Genomic DNA, 19,383 nt, shown 5'->3' with positions numbered 1-19,383 from the left:
ATGTGTGTGGTTAACTCTGTTTCAGCCATTCAAGTTAACTTCTACCTATATTTATGGGCTTGATTGCATAATGTATGAAGTTTGCAGGAAGTACCTGGAAGATAAGGTTACACAGACAGGTTATTTAAGTTTGAAAATAAACGACAGCTCATGCTGGGAAACTAGTTTATGGACAATTTTGTAACACAAGTGAATATGTCATTCATTTTCTTTTAATATTTTTCTTATCGCATGGTTAACATTAGGAGATTAATCATTGTTTGAACGTGCAGCATAGTAAGTTAACAGAAAAATTTAGCATCAGGGATTGATTAGCTGAAAAGTCAGTGAGTTACATTATAGAAGTAAAGATAAAGACTTGATGATATTTAAACCATCCAAACAAATGGATGATTTGCATATATGATGATGTCCCACTAGACAATGGTTTTCTTCATGAGCTCCTTTCAGCAGTAAGACTCAGGTCTACTGACAAATATTGCTGGATCAACATATCATTTGCCGCAAGAAATGACCTTTTATGGTTAATGTGTAACTGATTACTGTTCTTCCTCTATAGTAGCCTACATTTTACAGCAGAGAAATACACTATGTACACTTAGTGCCCTACAACACTAAAACATGTCAAATGGTGGTGGTATACCTTCATATATTATGATATTTGGCATTGTGCAATGGTTATGACACATTTGCAGTGCGTTCACCCTGTGTTTCAGCTCTTGTTATATGCAATAAAACTTTTGCCATAATATTTAGATACTTAGAAAAATCAAGACTATTTTTCTTACAGATTAAGAAAAGAAGAACTAAAATCTCTCCTGGAGGCAATAGAGGTTTGAAAGATAATGTATGTAGAGGAGAAACTACTCCATTCTAATGAAAGCAAATTACCCTACAATCTTTGGTGTGGAAAATTAAAACTAATGACATGTTCACGTTGTAATGCAAAATTGCCTGTAACCTATTTTCCTAGCGTGAGATGCAGCTTTTTTTCAAACGTAAATAATGTGTCCATTTAATAATTTACTCTTCTCCATTACTGCAAAGACAAAAAAAAAAAAAAAAAAAGCATTTGCAATCGCCACCTTTCTATTCCATTAATTGTCAAGAACAATCCAAGAGAGGTCTGTTATTTTCCCTGTGATAATTTTAACAGATCAAATGATTTTTTTAAAACAAGTATTACTATATCTGAGGGCTCTATCTTTTAAATGAATGTAAGTAAAATGTGCCACTTTATTAAGTTGGAAATGACGTGTTATCTGTTATTTCTTGACCTTGCAGAGGTTTACAGTGACAAGTGAATTAACCAGGTGAGGGAGAGGGTTTGCTAGTGACTCAGTCACACTCTATTGTGTGGGATGGCACCTAGCAAAGCATTTAGATTAGGCTGGGGAGGGAACAAAGCTAGGTACACTCTCTCCAGCTTCAGGTAAACAGGATTATTGTTTTCCATCCCTGCTGTTTGGAATGAATGCAATGCTGCAAAGCTAATTGCTGCCATAATTAGGAAAAAAAAGCAAGAAGAAGAAGAAATGACTTGGAATGTGTTAATTCAGTATGCTTTAAACCTCAGAGATATCATTTTTCCTCATACACAGGCGAGGCTGGCTCTATTTATAGCTTTTTAAATGATAAGTTTAAATGTTAACATAATATTGAAAAAAATCCTTGGAAGGTAGCAGTTGGTAAGTACTTGGTGTATACAATGCTGAATGGTGGTCATTATTAGCATTGTAACCAGGTGAGTAGAAAAATCCCATTCTGGGACTTAATACCATGTACAGTAACAAATGCAATCAATTGAAATGTTCCTCTTAGAACAGGCCTTGCTGTGTGCCCAGGCTTTGCCACATACTATTTCATAAAGTATGCAACTTTCAAACCACCTCCAGGTAAGATTTCACTCTGCTGTTGAGAAATTCTTCCTCATGTCTAACTAAATCACCCTATCTGCAGTTTAGCAATTCTGTTTCCTCACATCTTCAGCAACATCTAACATTCTGTATTAACATATGTCTTCAGCCGGGTACGGTGGCTCACGCCTGTAATCCCAGCACTTTGGGGGGCTGAGGCAGGTGGATCACAAGATCAAGAGATCGAGACCATCCTGGCCAACATGGTGAAACCCCGTCTTTACTAAAAATACAAAAATTAGCTGGGCGTGGTGGCATGTGCCTGTTGTCCCAACTACTCAGGAGGCTGAGGCAGGAGAATCACTTGAACCCGGGAGGCGGAGGTTGCAGTGAGCCAAGATCGCGCCACTGTACTCCAGTCTGGTGACAGAGCAAGACTTCTTCTCAAAACAGAACAAAACAAAAAAACAAAAAACAAACAAAAACAAACAAAAAACATATATATATGTAAGAAGAGAGATATATATCTCTCTTCTTACAACAAAAAACTCAGCCTAATACCACAAAATGAACATAGCAGAACTGAAAAAAAATTTCTCTCTTCATATGGTACTCATGTACTCTAATTGGACTGTTGGTTGCAAATTTAAAAATAAAATTTGGGAATCAGTGATTGTTTGAGTTGTGGATTCCCATGTGCTGTTTCTAAATGTAAAATCTTCGTAAAACAGCCTCCTGAGCTGCCAGCATAATTATGGTGAACAGGTTAGTAAGGACATCTCAGTTAAGGCTCTGCATGTTGTTCTGTGCTTTATATAGAAAATTAAGCATTTTTGAGATTTAAATCTTATTCTTTAATAAGATAACTTTTTTGACCTACATGAACATTAATGAAAGCACTAATAATTATAGCTTTTTGCTGCTTGGCCTAAAACAATCTTTCTACTATAATTAGATTTGAAGAACTAGGAAAGACTTTCCATAAAATGCTGTCACAAATTCCCTCCAAAACTGCTTGCCTGTAATTAAGGTGCATTTACAGATCTGATATTCCTTAAAAGAAACATTAACATCACAAAGACCAATCATTCATGGTCAACAAAGGGGATTCAGATTCTCTGATCAAAGCAGTAATCTCTTTTACAATTGTTACTTTTGAAGTATCTTCAAACAGAACAAACACACATTGACTAGGTAAACAGGTATAGCTGTGGGCTAATTTGCTGTTTCCAGGATCAGATTGTTTTCCCACAAGACTCAAACATAGTAAGGTATAGCCTGTTTTCCATTCCAAACCCTAAACTGCTGATGCTAAGGAGTAACGTTAAAAGGGAATAGTCCCAAATGTGGTTTTCACTATTAAAACTGTTGTAAAGGTCATCATATATATCATATATTTATTTCTTTATTTTTATTTATTTATTTTTTTGAGACGGAGTTTTGCTCTTGTTGCCCAGGCTGGAGTGCAATGGCATGATCTTCACTCACTGTAAACTCTGCCTCCCAGGTTCAAGTGATTCTCCTGCCTCAGCCTCCCAAGTAGGTGGGATTACAGGCATGTGCCACCATGCCTGGCTAATTTTGTATTTTTACTAGAGATGGGGTTTCACTATGTTGGTCGGGCTGTCTCAAACTCCTGACCTCAGGTGAGATCCACCCACCTTGGCCTCCCAAAGTGCTGGGATTACAGGCGTGAGCCACCGTGCCCGGCTGGTCGTCTTACATTTTTAATATAACCTTTCCTTTTTCTCAAAATTGCTTGTTTTAAAAAATGTCAGCAAGCTTTTAAAATGATCAACGGCAGAAAAATAGACATTACAGGTGGTTAAGTGAAAGAGTACTGAATTTGGATTGCGAAAATTTGAATGTGAGTTTCACCTTTCTCCAGCTGTAAGGCATTGAGTACATTCCTTAACAACTCGAGACCTTTCCCTGCAAATGTAAAATCGGGATAATGGCACATCCCTAACTAGGCTGTTTGTGAAGGTCACATAATGGACACACCAGGACAGGAGTAGGCCTATTTTAAAAATTAAAGCATTATCCGAATAGGCAGTTTGGAGATTCAAATAAGAATATATGGGGTTTTTTTGTTTTTGTTTTTGTTTTATTGTTGTTGGTTGGTTTTTTATTGATGTTGGTTGGTTGGTTGTTGTTGCTGTTTTTGAGACAGGGTCTTACTCCATCCCCCAGGCTGGAGCGCAGGGGTCTGGTGTGATCATGGCTCACTGCAGCCTCGACCTCCTGGGCTCAAGTGATTCTCCTGCCTCAGCCTCCTGAGTAGCTGGGACTATAGGCATGTGCCACCACGGTCAGCTAATTTTTTTGTTTTTGGGTTTGTGTGGTTTTTTTTCTTGTTTACCAGTTTATTATAAAGGATATTATAAAGGTATACATGAATGGGCAGCTGAAGAGGTACATACGGTGAGGTCCAGAAGGGTCCCGAGCATAGGAGCTTCTGTTCCCATGGAGTTAGGGTGCACCACTCTTCTGGCATGTGGATGTGTCACCAACCTAGATGCTCACCAAACCCCTTGGCTGCTGCCCAGTGCAATGCTATAGCCTCATAATGGTCCTTAGCATGAGGATTAGCCCTGCCTTCTAGTAACATGACAGCAATCTCATGCCTATTTTTGGAAGCTGCATAATGTAGGGGAGTACAGCCATTTTGATGGACAGCATTCACTTGAGCACCTTTTCCCAGAAGGGCTTTTACAATCTCATCCCGGCCAGCAGAAGCCGCAATATGAGAGGAGACCAACCTGCATCGTCTTTATCATTCACTGGCACTCCAAGTTGCAACAAAAATTCATCAATTCCTGTATGTCCAGCTGAGCATGCCTAGTGCAATGCCGTTCTGCTGTCCTGGTCGGTTCTAGTAGCTAGGAATTTATCGGCCAGAATTACCCTCCTTGAACTCTTCCAGCTTCCTGCTGTAGGCCAGGTTGCAGACCATTAGGTTAGACACACACCCCTCCATTTTGCTTTCCCAGGAACTCGTGTGTGTGTGTATTTTGAGACAGGTTCTCACTCTGTCACCCAGGCTGGAGTGCAATGGCACCATCATGGCTCATCACAGCCTTGACCTCCCGGACTCAGGTGATCCTTCCACCTCAGCCTCCGGAGTAGCTGGAACTACAGGTGTGTGCCACCATGCCTGGCTGATTTTTTAATTTTTGGTAGAGATGAGGTTTTGCCATGTTGCCTAGGATGGTCTCGAACTCCTGGGCTCGAGCGATCCGCCCACCTCAGTCTCCCAAAGTGCTGGGATTACAGGCATGAGCCACTGAGCCCAGCTAAGAATACACATTTTTAAATCTCATTGTTTCTCTGGATAAACATTCTTGAAGTCCTAATGAGTAAAAAGAAAAAAAAAAAAAACTTTACCACCTTGTAACAGCTTATGTTAAACGTGCTTCAGGAAACTCAAGCTCTGTGACTCAAGAATATTAAACAAGTTTCTTTTCTAAAGCGCTTTGCAGAGCCCTTTAAATCTCCAAAAGAATCACAGTAGTATGAAACGTATGTCAAACATTTGACAGTACAGCTGTTTTATCCTGAGGCTATTGGCGGAACTAGTGTTCCTTCAAAAACACTTTTGGAATTGCTGTCTTTTAGTTGAGTACGGAGCACTTATTTTTTTTTTTTTAATTCTAAAAAAGCAAGTCAATTTTTTTAGGCTGTACCATTTGGTATAAGATTACAGTTAATGGCCGTAGAGTGTCCTAAAGTCAATCGCAGCATAAGGAGTTTGTAAAAATCTGCCACTGTGAGTCTATATATCTAGCAGCTCCACCACTTATAATGAGTGACTTTAGGTAAGGTTTTAAATGTATCTAAGCCTCAGTATTCCCATCTGTAAAACAGGGAGAATATTTACTGCATAGATTGTGGCAAAAATCAAATAAAGGTAGTTGGCACAGTGAGCTTAATAAGTGGTAGATCAAATTTTCTCATTGTTTTAAAGGAAACGTCTAGGTTAAAAGAGTGACCTTCCCTAGGTCACATAGCAACTCAGTGACATTGTTAGAAAGACACCAGGATTTTGGAAGCTTCTCACTATTGCTTGAATCCACCTCTATTAAGATACTAGAATAGATTATTAAACTAGTGATTTGTAAGAAGAAAAGTAATAACCACTTGAGACCAATGTTATTTCAATACAAATGAGTTGGGCTAAACTAAGACAAGCACTTAAAAAGAAACAGTGCTCTTAAATTGGCAGCCTGGGGGGATGCCAGAGGCATGAGAAAAAAATCTTTGGTTATTCTTTTTCTCCTCCCACCCCCTCCAGGGATGGGGGAGGAATGGAGATTGCAAAGGGAAGGGGGTTTCATCTTTAGTTATTCTGTGGAGTAAGATGGTGAAAGGTGAATTAGCTCACAAGCCTGTACAATTTATTTCTTTTTCTTTTTTGTTGTTATTTATTTATTTATTTTTTTTATGGTGGCGTGGTGGGCAAGAGGGCTCCGAGAATCACTTTTTTAAATCTAGCTGGATGTTCCTAACAATTTATTTATAGGTATTTGAAATAACTGACCCAGAGAGTGATTGATTTCAACTTATAAAGAAATATTTCACATTTGTCACAAGGCTTCCTATTGGGTTCTCTCTTGAGAATTTTTTTTTTTTTTTTTTTTTTTTTTTGAGATGGAGTTTCACTCTTTTTGCCCAGGCTGGAGTGCAGTGGCGCGATCTGGGCTCACTGCAGCCTCTATGTTCCCTCTCAGCTTCCCAAGTAGCTGGGACTACAGGTGCATGCCACCACACATGGCTATAGAATCCCATTTTTGGAGATACATGGGGCAAACTAGAACACATCTTTGTAAGGGTGGCCAAGTAGTGAGGAGTTGAGAAGCCAAAGCACACAAAAAGCAAATGATTTTGTGCCATGCATTGGATAAATTCCTATTTATTTATTTTTGAGACGGAGTTTCACTCTTGTTGCTCAGGCTGGAGAGTGCAGTGGCGCGATCTCGGCTCACCGCAACCTCTGCCTCCCGGGTTCAAGTGCTTCTCCTGCCTTAGCCTCCTGGGTAGCTGGGATTACAGGCATGGGCCACCACACCTGGCTAATTTTGTATTTTTCGTAGAGACGGGGGTTTCTCCATGTTGGTCAGGCCAGTCTCGAAGTCCTGACCTCAGGTGATCTGCCCGCCTAGGCCTCTCACAGTGCTGGGATTACAGGTGTGAGCCAGCACGCGCCTGGCCTTGTGTTTTCTTAATTTTTATTTATTAATTTATTTTGAGACAGTCTTCTCTGTCGCCCAGGCTGGAGTGCAATGGCGAGATCTCGGCTCACTGCAACCTCCACCTCCCGGCTCAAGTGACTCTCCTGCCTCAGCCTCCTGAGTAGCTGGGACTACAGGCTTGTACCACCATGCCCGGCTAATTTTTTGTATTTTTCAGTAGAGACAGGTTTAGCCAGGATGGTCTTGATCTCCTGACCTCGTGATCCACCTGGCTCGGCCTCCCAAAGTACTGGGATTACAGGTGTGAGCCACCAAGCCCGGCTGGATAACTTCTTTCATATGTCACTGCCTTTAATGCTCTCTATAACCTATTAGGCAGGTACAATTATTACAATTTTCCTCCCCTCTCCCCAAGACAGAATGGGTTCTGGCACCCTGCCTGGAGTGCAGTGACCTGATCACAGCTCACTACAGCCTCCAACTCCTAGGCTCAAGCCATCCTCTGACCTCAGCCTTCCGTGTAGCTGGGATTATAGGAGTACACCACCACACCTGGCTAATTTCAATTTTTTAATAGAGATAGGGTCTTACTATGTTGCTCAGGCTGGTCTTCAAATCCTGGGCTCAAGAGATCCTCCTGTCTCAGCCCTGCAAGGTGTTGGAATTACAGTCATGACCCGCAAAGTCCAGCCTAATTCTTTGAATTTTAAAGATGAGTAACTATGGCTTAGAGAGGTTAAGTGGTCACACATGTAGTAAGAAGTGGTGCTGGAATACAAAATTGGAAATATGAAGACACAGAAAAGGGATTACTTTTAATCACCATAGCTTCCAGAGACACATTAATGCCAATGGATATAGGATCAAAGAAATACTTAGCTGATGAATAGTCCATGAAATAACTGACATGTACTCCAAAAATGTCAGTGTTATAAAAGACAGATTGAAGAACTATTCTAGATTAAAGAAGGTAAAAGAGACATGACCGCTGAATGCAATGAGTAATCTGAGATTGACTTCTCCACAGAGGGCATATTAGGGCAACTGGGGAAATCTCAATAACACCTTTAGATTAGATAATAGTATTGTATCAATGTTAATTTCCTGATTTTGATCATTGTACTATGCTTATGTAAAAGAATGTTCTTATTCTTAGGAAATGCTCACGAAACATTATCAGTAAAGCAAAATCATATCTGCAAAGTACTCTTAAAAGGCTCAGGGGAATAAACAAAAGGGACAAGGAAAAGAATAAAGTGATAAAATGCAAACATTTGGAGAATCTCAGTAAAGAGCAAATGGTAATTATTTGCATGATTCTTGCAACTTTTTTGTAACTCTGATATTAAGTCAAAATTAGAAGTTTCTAGGCTGGGCTCTGTGGCTCATGCCTGTAATCCCAACACTTTGGGAGGCCAAGGTGGGAGGATCGCTTGAGCCGAGGAGTTTATTACCAGCCTGGGCAATGTAGTAAGACCTCATCTCTACAAAAAACTTAAAAAATTAGCTGGCATGGTGGCATGTACTTGTGGTTCCAGCTACTCGGGAGACTGAGGTGGGAGGACTGTTTGAGCCCAGGACTTAGACCAGGCTGGGCAACATGGTGAGACCCTGTTTTTAACTAAAAAAAAAAAATTAGCCAGATGTGGTGGCACATGCCTATAGTCCCAGCTTGTTGAGAGTCTGAGGTGAGAGGATCACTTGAGCCCAGGAAATTGAGGCTGCAGTGAGCCATGATCACGCCACTGTACTCCAGCCTCGGCAACAGAGTAAGACCCTATCTCAAAATAAAAAAAAGTTTTTAGGGGGCCCCACCTACAGTCCCAGATACTCTGAGGCTGAGGCAGGAGGATCTCTTGATCCCAGGAGTTCAAGTCTACCCTGGGAAGAATAGTGAGACTCCTATCACTCTTTTAAAAAAAAAGTTGGCTGGGCACAGTGGCTCACACCTGTAATCTCAGCACTTTGGGAGGCCAAAGTGGGCAGATCACCTGAGGTCAGGAGTTCAAGACTAGCCTGGCCAACATGGTGAAACCCTGTTTCTACTAAAAATACAAAAATCAGCTGGGTGTGGTGGCAGGTGCCTGTAATCCCAGCTACTCGGGAGGCTGAGGCAGGAGAATAGCTTCAAGCCGGGAGGCAGAGGTTGCAGTGAGCCAAGATCGTGCCACTGCACTCCAGCCTGGGTGACAGAGTGAGACTCCGTCTCAAAAAAATAAAAATAACAATAAAAAAAGTTAAAAAACATTTAAAAAATATGTAGGGCAGTAGAGCAATGAAAAAAAGTTAAGAGGAAATATTCTGTAAACAATGAGTAACACAGGAACTGAGGTAGAAGAGACTTCAGGGATTGTAAAGGCTACAGAGGAAGATTTGCAAATCATTCATGAAAATGCATGACAGCCGGGCACGGTGGCTCATGCTTGTAATCCCAGCACTTTGGGAGGCCGAGGTGGGTGAATCACCTGAGGTCAGGAGTTCAAGACCAGCCTGGCCAATATGGTGAAACCCCATCTCTACTAAAAATACAAAAAATTAGCTGGGTGTGGTGGCGGGCACCTGTAATCCCAGCTACTCCAGAGGCTGAGGCAGGAAAATCACTTGAATCTGGGAGGCGGAGGTTGTGGTGAGTCAAGATTGTGCCATTGCATTCCAACCTGGGCAACAAGAGCAAAACTGCATCTCAAAAGAAAAAAGAAAAGAAAATGCATGACAGTAATTGATGGATTAATCTCTCATCACTTAAATCTTAAAAAAAAGATACAGTTAAGCTTGGGCAACATGATGAGATGCTGTCTCTACTAAAAAAGATACCAAAAAAATTAGCTGGGTGTGGTGGTTCGTGCTTGTGGTCTCAGCTCCTCGGGAGGCTGAGGCAGGAAGATCACTTGAACCCAGGAGGTCGAGGCTGCAGTGAGCCGAGATCATGCCAGTGCACTCCAGCCTGGGAAACAGAGTGAGATTCCGTCTCAAAAAAAAAAAAAAAAAAAAAAAAAAAAAAAAAGGGAAAGGAAAGAAAAAAGAAAATTAAAAAATACAGTTGTACAACAATTAGAATTTATTGATACTTGTTTTTCCAAACAGATGGAGACTTTTTGGTTAAATAAATTAGTCTTTACTGAATCTTGGGAGGAACAGTATGTTTGAACAGAGACTAGACAGGTATCTTGAGAAGAGGAAGGGTGAAAAGAACACATGACAATAAATCAAGACATGAGGACAGGCGAGGTGGCTCATGTTTATAATCCCAGCACTTTGGGAGGCTGAGGCAGGAAGATTGCTTAAGCCCAGGAGTTCAAGACCAGCCTAAGCAACACAGTGAGACCCCAGCCCCGCAAACAAACAAACAAACAAACAAAAAAACAAATTAGCCAGGCATGGTGGCTTATGCCTGTAGTCCCAGCTACTCGGGAGGCTGAAGCAGGAGAATGGCTTGAGCTGAGGAGCTGGAGGCCACAATGAGCCATGATCACACCACTGTACTCCAGCCTGGGGGACAGAGACCCAGTATACAGATTTCATTTTTTTCAAATTATGTTTACTGTTGTAGAGATGTCAAGAGTTCAATAAATAGCACCTCTCTTTTCAGGCAGTGGGAGACAAAAGAGAGATTTAAAATATTACTTTTAAATTTAAAATGTTGGAAGTCATAGTTTATTGTGAAGGCCAAATGGGCTTGAAGCATCCCCACTCCCACCCACACTGTGTCTTCGACTTACCCACCAGTCACATGGGACGATGAAGACCTGCAACACGGGGAGCAAAGACCTGTCCCAGGAATAGACTAGGCTGGTGGCTGGTTTTTTTGTAGAGAAAAAACGGACAGGAAAAAGAAGAACTACACAAGTCAGTCCCTCAAAGGAAATGTAGCAATCAGACAGTCAGGAGACAGAAAGAGGCAGGAATATGTGGAAAAATCCACCCTTATGGAAAACAGGTAGAGTTTGGGGGCAGGGGAGAGAGGACACATTTGTTTCTCTCTAATATTTTTTTCCTTTCTTTCTATTTTTTTTTAAATTTTACTTTAAGTAAAATAAAAAACTTTACTGAAGTTCTGGGATCCATGTGCAGAACGTGCAGGTTTGTTGCATACGTATACACGTGCCATACTGGCTTGCTACACCTTTTCCTTTCTTTCTTTTCTCTCTCCCCCTTCTCCTTCCCCTTCCCCTTCCCTTCCCTTCTCTTCTTCTTTTCTCTTTTCTTTTCCTTTTTAGAGACAAGGTTTCCCTCTGTTGCCCAGGCTGGAGTGTAGTCATAGGATCATAGCTCACTGCATCCTCTACTACCCGGCTCAAGCAACCCTCTCCCCTCAGCCTCCCAAGTATCTGAGACTACATGCACACACCACCATATCTGGCTAATTTTTAAAATTTTTTGTAGAGATGGGGTCTTGCTACATTGCTCAGGCTGGCCTCAAACTCCTGGCCTCAAGAGATCCTCCAACCTAGGCCTCCCAAAGCACTGGGATTACAGGCATGAGCCACCGTGCTTGGCTTTCCCTCTAATACTTTCTATCTCGAAGAAGAGTAGAGAAAAACAAGACAAAACATGGGACTCAGCTGAACACTGAAGAATGACTTTATGGGAAGGGCTGAGGGAAAACAGCATTTACACTGGAAGAAGAGAGAGACAAAGGCTTAGGAACTCAGTAGTAGTAGGTGGAGCCAGCGCACTTTGGGAGAATAGTTTTACTTCAGTATTTGAGGAAGGAACCAGGTTGTAATGGGTAAATGAGAGTGAAGGAGGGTCTCCTTTCTGTGTTTTCTCTTTTGTCCTTTCCTCAGCTGTTGGTATCTGTTGGGATTTTGTCTTGGGTCTCCTGCATTTCTCAATTCACACTCTTCAGGGATCATCTCATCGCTGCTCGTGCATCTCAATATAAAGAGTGCAACAAGCACAAAGGGGCTAATCTTGGAAGGAAGAAACTTGTCGTTTTCTGAGATCAGAGAAAAAATATGTTAAGATACTGAGCTGTTTCAGTGCCTAGCAATAACGAGATAGAAAATGACCTTCCTTGCTTTTCTGGGTAATGTGGGAGGAGAAAGGATGATCTAATTAGTTTTTAAAATTTGTTTCCAACAAAAATTCGATACAAAAAAATTAAAAGTAAATGTCACTTCCCTTCTTTTCTTTCTTTCTTCCTACCATTGAACAAAATTTGACAGGGGAGTCAATTGTTCTGTGTGCTGGGGATACAGCAGCGACAGAGATAAGACTGTTGGCTTTCATGGAATGTATTATATTCTATTTAGATAGGATAGGCAATAAGCAAATAAAAAAGAAAGAAGAAAATTACAGATACTGCTCTAAAGAAAATAAAGAGAGAAATGGACTATAGAGTGATGTGGAGGTATAGGGAGAGAGGCTGAACACTAAGCCTCAGAATATTAATTTAAGAAATTATATATCTACATATTGAATACATTATACTATCAAGGTATTTAAAAAACAAATCTAGGGCCGGGCATGATGGCTGACACCTGTAATCTCAGCACTTTGGGAGGCTGAGGTGGGCAGATCACTTGAGGTCAGGAGCTTGAGATGAGCCTGGCCAACATGGTGAAACCCCATCTCTACTAAAAATACAAAAATTGGCCAGGCCTGGTGGCATGTGCCTGTAATCCCAGCTACTCGGGAGGCTGAGGCAGGAGAATCGCTTGAACCTGGGAGGCAGAGGTTGCAGTGAGCCAAGATCGTGCCACTGCACTCCAGCCTGGGTGACAGAGCGAGACTCCATCTCAAAAAACGAACAAACAAACAAACAATCAACAACAACAACAAAAACCGCAACAAATTTAAGATTATTTAGATGACAAAAAAATAATACCAACATTCTATAATTCTGTATATTTCTGCCTAAGGCCATTTACCCCTGATCGTATAAAACCAAAACAAATAAGAATCAATTTTTTGGCTGGGTGCTGTGGCTCACACCTGTCATCCCAGCACTTTGGGAGGCTGAGGCAGGCGGATTACAAGGTCAGGAGTTCGAAACCAGCCTGGGCAACATGGTGAAACTCCGTCTCTACTAAAAATACAAAAATTAGCTGGGCGTGGTGGCACGTGCCTGTAGTCCCAGCTACTCGGGAGGCTGAAGCAGGAGGATTACTTGAACCAGGGAGTCGGAGGTTGCAGTGAGCTGAGATCATGACACTGCACTCCAGCCTGGTAACAGAGTGAGACTCCATCTCAAAAAAAAAAAAAAATCAAAAAACATTTTAAGCTCAATTCACATATCTGTATGACTGTTTGCTAGAACACTCACACGCTAAATTTTATTACACTTTTTTTGAAAGAACAGGCCCATAAAGAATTTGTGACTAAAGACCCCACATGGAGCCAGGTGTGGTGGCTCACTTCTGTAATCCTGGCACTTTAGGAGGCCAAGGCAGGAGGATCCCTTGAGCCCAGGAGTTCAAGACCAGCCTGGGCAACATAGGGAGACTCTGTTTCTATTAAAAAAAAATGAAAATGAAAAAAGTAAAAAAGATAAAAGATTCCACATGGACTGTGTGGACTGGCTCATGCCTGTAATCCCAGCCCTTTGGGAGGCCAAGGCAGGAGGATCCCATGAAGGCAGGAATTTGAGACCAGCCTGGGCAACATAGTGAGACCCGTCTGTACAAAAAATAAAAAAATCAGCTGGGAGTGGTGGCATGGGCCTATAGTCCTAGCTACTTGGGAGGCTAAGGCAGGAGGGTTGCTTGAGCCCAGGAGTTCAAGGCTGCAGTGAGCCATGACTGCACTACTGCACTCCAGCCTGGGTGACGGAGTGAGACCCTGTCTCTATTTAAAAACATAAAAATAAAGAAAAGATCCTATGTGGACAAACATTTTCTGGTGTATTTGGCCATATAATTAATTTTGGTTAACTGGATGGACACACCAATTAATTCTATGATTAACAAAAATTCATAGCTGTGGACATCAGTGCCACACAAGTAAAGACCTGGCTGCAGTTCCTGCTTGCCCACTGATTCATTGATTTGGCCATCTTGTAGTGTATATTTGTTGTTCTAAGCTCTGAGGATACCAGCAGTCAATATCACAGATGTGTTCTTTGCTCTCCTAGAGTTTGATCTAATGGACACAGCATTTTATCTTTCTTTTAGTCACCAAAGGTAATAGGAATTAGATAAATGTTTTCATTATTTATTCGAGGTCCCTAGCATCATAGCTTTGTTCGTTGCTCTAGCTTCTGGTATTAATGAAAGCGTCACCACCTACCACCTTTTTTTTTTTGTTTGTTTGTTTGTTTTGTGATGGAGTCTCGCTCCATCTCCGAGGCTGGAGTGCAGTGGTGTGATTTTGGCTCACTGCAACCTCTGCATCCCAGGTTCAAGCAATTCTCCTGCCTCAGCCTCCTGAGTAGCTGGGACCATAGGCGCATGCCACCATGCCCAGGTAATTTTTGTATTTTTAGCAGAGATGGGGTTTCACTGTGTTGGCCAGGTTAGTCTTGAACTCCTGACCTCAGGTGATCTGCCCGCCTTGGCCTCCTAAAGTGCTGGGATTACAGGTGTGAGCCACTGCGCCTGGCTGAGCCTTTTGAATATATCTTTATGTATAAGCATTTGAATATCTATGTAAATAGACTATATATATATATTTTTAGAAAATGCCAAAAGAAAGAAATTAACATTTTATAGAGTGGATAGTACATTCCTGGAACTGTGGTAGTAACAGGTAATGATAATGACCCAATCATACTAATAATAGTAAATCAAGATGATCATACCAGAAATAAATGGCAGGAACTGAAAGTAAAAGAGACACATTACGACTCTGATTGCAGTATTACAAATAAGTGAGGACAGTAATGACAGAGAAGTCATCACTAGTTTATAATGCCTACACATATTTTAGAGCACAATTTAAAATGTTAGTGACATTTCTGCTACATGTTTGCTACATAACATTAACAACTTGCTTAATAAAGCCCTAACAGATGGCATTCAGAAAATGACATATGCTGTGAACTTTGAAAGTTTAGGGGATAAAAATTTAATTTTAGATCCTCTAATTGTTCTATAGTTGTTAAAGAGAAGATAAAGCATGATTAGATATAGAAAAGATATTCAGTATTCAATAATTACATGACATAAAGTAACAAAGTTAAAGAGGAAACAAAAACAGATCCATTATTCTGATTCAGGTACCAATTTGTTAATTAAAGAAATTTTAAAAAGTTTTTTCAAAAATAGAAAGAGAGAGGGAGAGAGAAGGAGAGATAAGAGAAAGAGAGAGAGAGAAATAGGTATTTGAAAAGTACATGGCCTTGGAGAATTTCACAGTGCTTTCTTGAAAATGATGTCAATGGAAATAAATACCAACGATATAAATAAACCCTGTTATTTAAAGACAATGTTTGTAAGGTGATTAGAATGACTTTAATGACGCTTTAAAATGGAATTTCAATTGTATTTCAATGACTTGGTTGAGATATGAGGTACATTCTTTTTAAAAATTTCTTTCATTTTTCTTTTCTTTTTTTTTTTTTTCTGACCAATGGATTCATGTCCTAAGTACATTCTTTTTTCAGAGGGATGTTAAAGTATTCGAAGTCTGAATGATTACTGAATGATTACTCCAGATCACATTACAATAGCAACACTGGAAATAAATGAAATATAATTTGTGTTGCTGGTATGAGGCTTGAAGGTATTGCATGTAACATGTAAGAACTGGGGAAAAACAATCCTCTGTGAGTGAAACTATGAAGTCATCATTTCCTGGTTTAGAGCAGAGGTATGTAGTCATCAGGAAAGCAGGTTCACTGGCTTCCAGGGCTAGAAGAAATTAGCACATGTGACACAATGTGGTAATGACAGAGGTGGATGGGGATTGCCAATCTGAAATCTATAAAATCAAAGTCTGGAGGAGAATGCACGTCTTGGCAGTGTCTAGGGCAGTGGTCTTTAAAAGCTTGTTTTTGGCCATGAACTATAATAAATGCTTTTATTTTATTTAATTATTTTTATAGAGACGAGGTCTTGCTATGTTGTGCAGGCTGGAACTCCTGGGCTCAAGGAATTCTCCTGCCTCAGCCTCCCAAGTAGCTGAGACTACAAGTGTGCCACTGCACCTGGTTAAGAAATACATTTTAGATGGGACTTGGTGGCTCACACCTGTTAGCCCAACACTTTGGGAGGCTGAGGTGGGAGGATCACTTGAGTCTAGGAATTTGAGACCAGCCTGGGTATCATAATGAGGCCGTGTTTCCACAAAAACAAACAAACAAAAACTTAGCTGGGCATGGTGGCATGCACCTGTGATCCCAGCTACTTGAGAGGCTGAAGTGGGAGGATCGCTTGAGACCCAGAGGTTAAGGTTGCAGTGTGCCATAATTGTACCACTGCACTCCAGCCTGGGCAACAGAGTGAGACCCTGTCTCAAAAACAAAACATCCCCCAAAACCCCCAACATCTTATAACGCGATCTGCTTTCTTGCTTTGTGTGTGTATGTATGTGTGTGTGTGTGTATATCAGAAACCTGAGATCTAGAGGATGAGGAGGACTTAGGGGAGGTTAGTATTCTAGGTAGGCAGTATTCTAAGTAGAGAAGGCAGAATGTGGTGAAGAGCCTGAGAAAAGAAACAGCTGGAAGAGTTTAAGGAATTCAAAAAAGGCCACTGAATACCATGGAGGAGCTCAAAAGAAGTTTGGGTTTGGATCAGGCACGGGCTGTACCCTGTGGCCTGGGCAGTGTTTGCTGGAATGGTGTAGCCCAGTGAGCTGAGTGTGAGCACCTCTTCCTAGCCCCATTTTGGTAGCTCTACGCTGGCCATAGTGGGAGTATTCATTCATTCCATCCTGCCATGAAAATCTAGGCCCCACTATGAAAATCAGGGTCTTTTTTCCTGGGAGCTGATGGTTAAACATTCATGAACACACCTTTGGGGTTATTTTACTACTTTTTAGATTTGTTGCATTTTTCTCCAGGGTTCGGGAGACAGAACGATCCCTGCAAACTAAACATCAGCCCCAAAGTTATTATTATGTCCCTTTTTCTTTTTTTTCTCACTATATCACCTAGGCTAGAGTGCAGTGGCACCATCTTGGCTTACTGCAGCCTCCGCCTTCTGGGTTCAAGTGATTCTCCTGCCTCAGCCTCCCAAGTAGCTGGAACTATTTATATTTTTAGTAGAGATGGGGTTTTGCCATGTTGGCCAGGCTGGTCTCAAACTCCTGATCACAAGCAATCTTCCCACTCAGACTCCCAAAGTGCTGGGATTACAGGCATGAGCCACTGCTCCCAGCCAGGTTTTTTTTTTTTTTTTTTTTTTTTTTTTTTTTTTGGTCAGCTAACATTCCTTCTCATTTATTGGAATTAAGTTTTGATTTTTTTGAAGGAAAAAATTGTAATTAAATTTTTTTTTCTCTGTTTTTGATCTCTTTATTTTACATGACTGGACATTTTAGAAAATTAAGATAAAATTGTGCTTTTACTATACATTTGTGCTTGAAACTACTTAGTAGTTTTTATGAAGCTATCAACAAGGAACATAACTGCTGTATTATAAGCTGTGGAACTGAATAATTTAAATGTTTAGAGCTTAAGACTTTTTTTCTTTTCTTATCAAGGGATACGTATGCATTTCCATTATTAGAAGAAAAGTGCATGGATATTTTGTATTGCTTCTGGGTTAAGAAGACAGTCATTTTTATTCTGTTCTATTCATTGCATTTCATTCTATTTGTGACAATAAAAAAATCTGGGAAACTTTTTCTCAACTATAGATGCCCTCCATAAAGGAAGTGCCGGACATGGTGACTCATGCCTGTAATCCCAGCACTTTGGGAGGCTGAGACGGGTGGGGTGGATCACCTGAGGTCCGGAGTTCGAGACCAGCCCGGCCAACATGGTGAAACTCTGTCGCTACTAAAAATTAGCTGGGCGTGGTGGTGGGCGCCTGTAATCCCAGCTACTCAGGAGGCTGAGGCAGGAGAATCACTTGAACCTGGGAGGCGGAGGTTGCAGTGAGTGGAGATTGTGCCACTGAACTCCTGCCTGGGTGACAGAGTGAGATCTGTTTCAAAAAATAAATAAATAAATAAATAAATAAATAAATAAATAAATAAATAAAAATAAAGGAAGCATAGCATATTTAAAATGCAAACGCTAAAAGGATCGGCTAAATTTAAGATACCTTTAGGAGCTATGGGCTGAGGACAATAAAATATATGTTTTTATCCATCTATTTAGAAATATTTGTTTATCTTGATGATGTTATGCCAATACAGTCGCTTTTAAGTTATTTCTGAACTTAATAGTCTGTGAAGGCAGTAAGTGAAATATCTTTCTGCAACTATTGCAAACACTCATTATGATCAAAATAGTTAATACTTTAAAAATTTGTTGGTGATGTACAATGTTATGATAAAAATTGTGGTGATTGCATTAAGGAATACAGTTTTTCTCTACCTCCCATGAAAGAAACAAATATTTTACATGGGTTTAGTAAAAAGCAAGGCTCATCTATTTGATCATTTAAAAATTTTGAATTATATTTATTGAAACATGACATACTGTGCTCTTATACCTCAATTGCACTTTGTTCTGTTTTCCAAGTTCATGTCTTATAAATCTCTTGTATAAACTGTAGGTTAAATTCTAAATAAAAAATCACAGTGTAAAAAAAATCCATTCTTTGCTGTGGAGAAAGGCATGAGTAAATTTAGGAAGACCAGTTAGGAGACTACCGAAGAATCCTAGGGAGGAGGACATGATGGCTTGAGCTAAAGTGGTGTTAACAATTCACACACAGGATAATGAAACACACATGTAAAATCAGAGAATTGAAATCTTTAAATTTTAAATTAGAATTGGATATATCAGTGGGAACTCATAAGTTTTTCCCTCTTTAAAAACATATTATTTTACAGCTTTATTAAAAATGCCTCAAAATAAGGAAGGCCTAAAAGCAATTGTCCTTCCCAGTGCCCAGAATGTTCCGTGTTCTGGATTTAGTCAGTTGCTTCCTCCTGGCGTCTTTTAGCTTGATTTTCTCTTTCTTTGTTTTGCCTGTAGATTGGAAGTTGGATCTGAAGACTCAATTTGATTCAGCTAAAATCTTAAAATTTTTGACAAAAATACTATACAGGTATTGCTTTATACTTCACATCACATCACATCAGGAAGCACATAATGTCTGGTTGTCTCATTTTAATGATACTAAGGTTGACTAGCGATTATAGGTGGTTATGGCCTGATATAATATTCCCTATTATCCTTTTATCTAATTGTTTTAGCATTCATTGATGTTTGTTAAGTCATTTGCTTCATCAGGGCTTTCTAGATGGTGCCTGCCTGACTGCCTGCCCGCCCGCCC

At 40.4% G+C, this 19,383-nt stretch overlaps 1 pseudogene; it reads right to left on the bottom strand.

Annotated features, from left to right (window-relative positions):
- Positions 1 to 3,601: 3,601 nt before the first annotated feature.
- On the bottom strand, positions 3,602 to 8,482 carry LOC129049560 (26S proteasome non-ATPase regulatory subunit 10-like; annotated as a pseudogene).
- Between the last annotated feature and the right edge of the window lie 10,901 nt (positions 8,483 to 19,383).

Source organism: Pongo abelii, chromosome 14 (genome assembly GCF_028885655.2).
Source record: "Pongo abelii isolate AG06213 chromosome 14, NHGRI_mPonAbe1-v2.0_pri, whole genome shotgun sequence".
In the NCBI taxonomy this organism is placed as follows: Eukaryota; Metazoa; Chordata; class Mammalia; order Primates; family Hominidae; genus Pongo; species Pongo abelii.
Note: the sequence above shows the minus strand (reverse complement) of the source record. Positions and strands in the feature narration are given on the sequence as shown.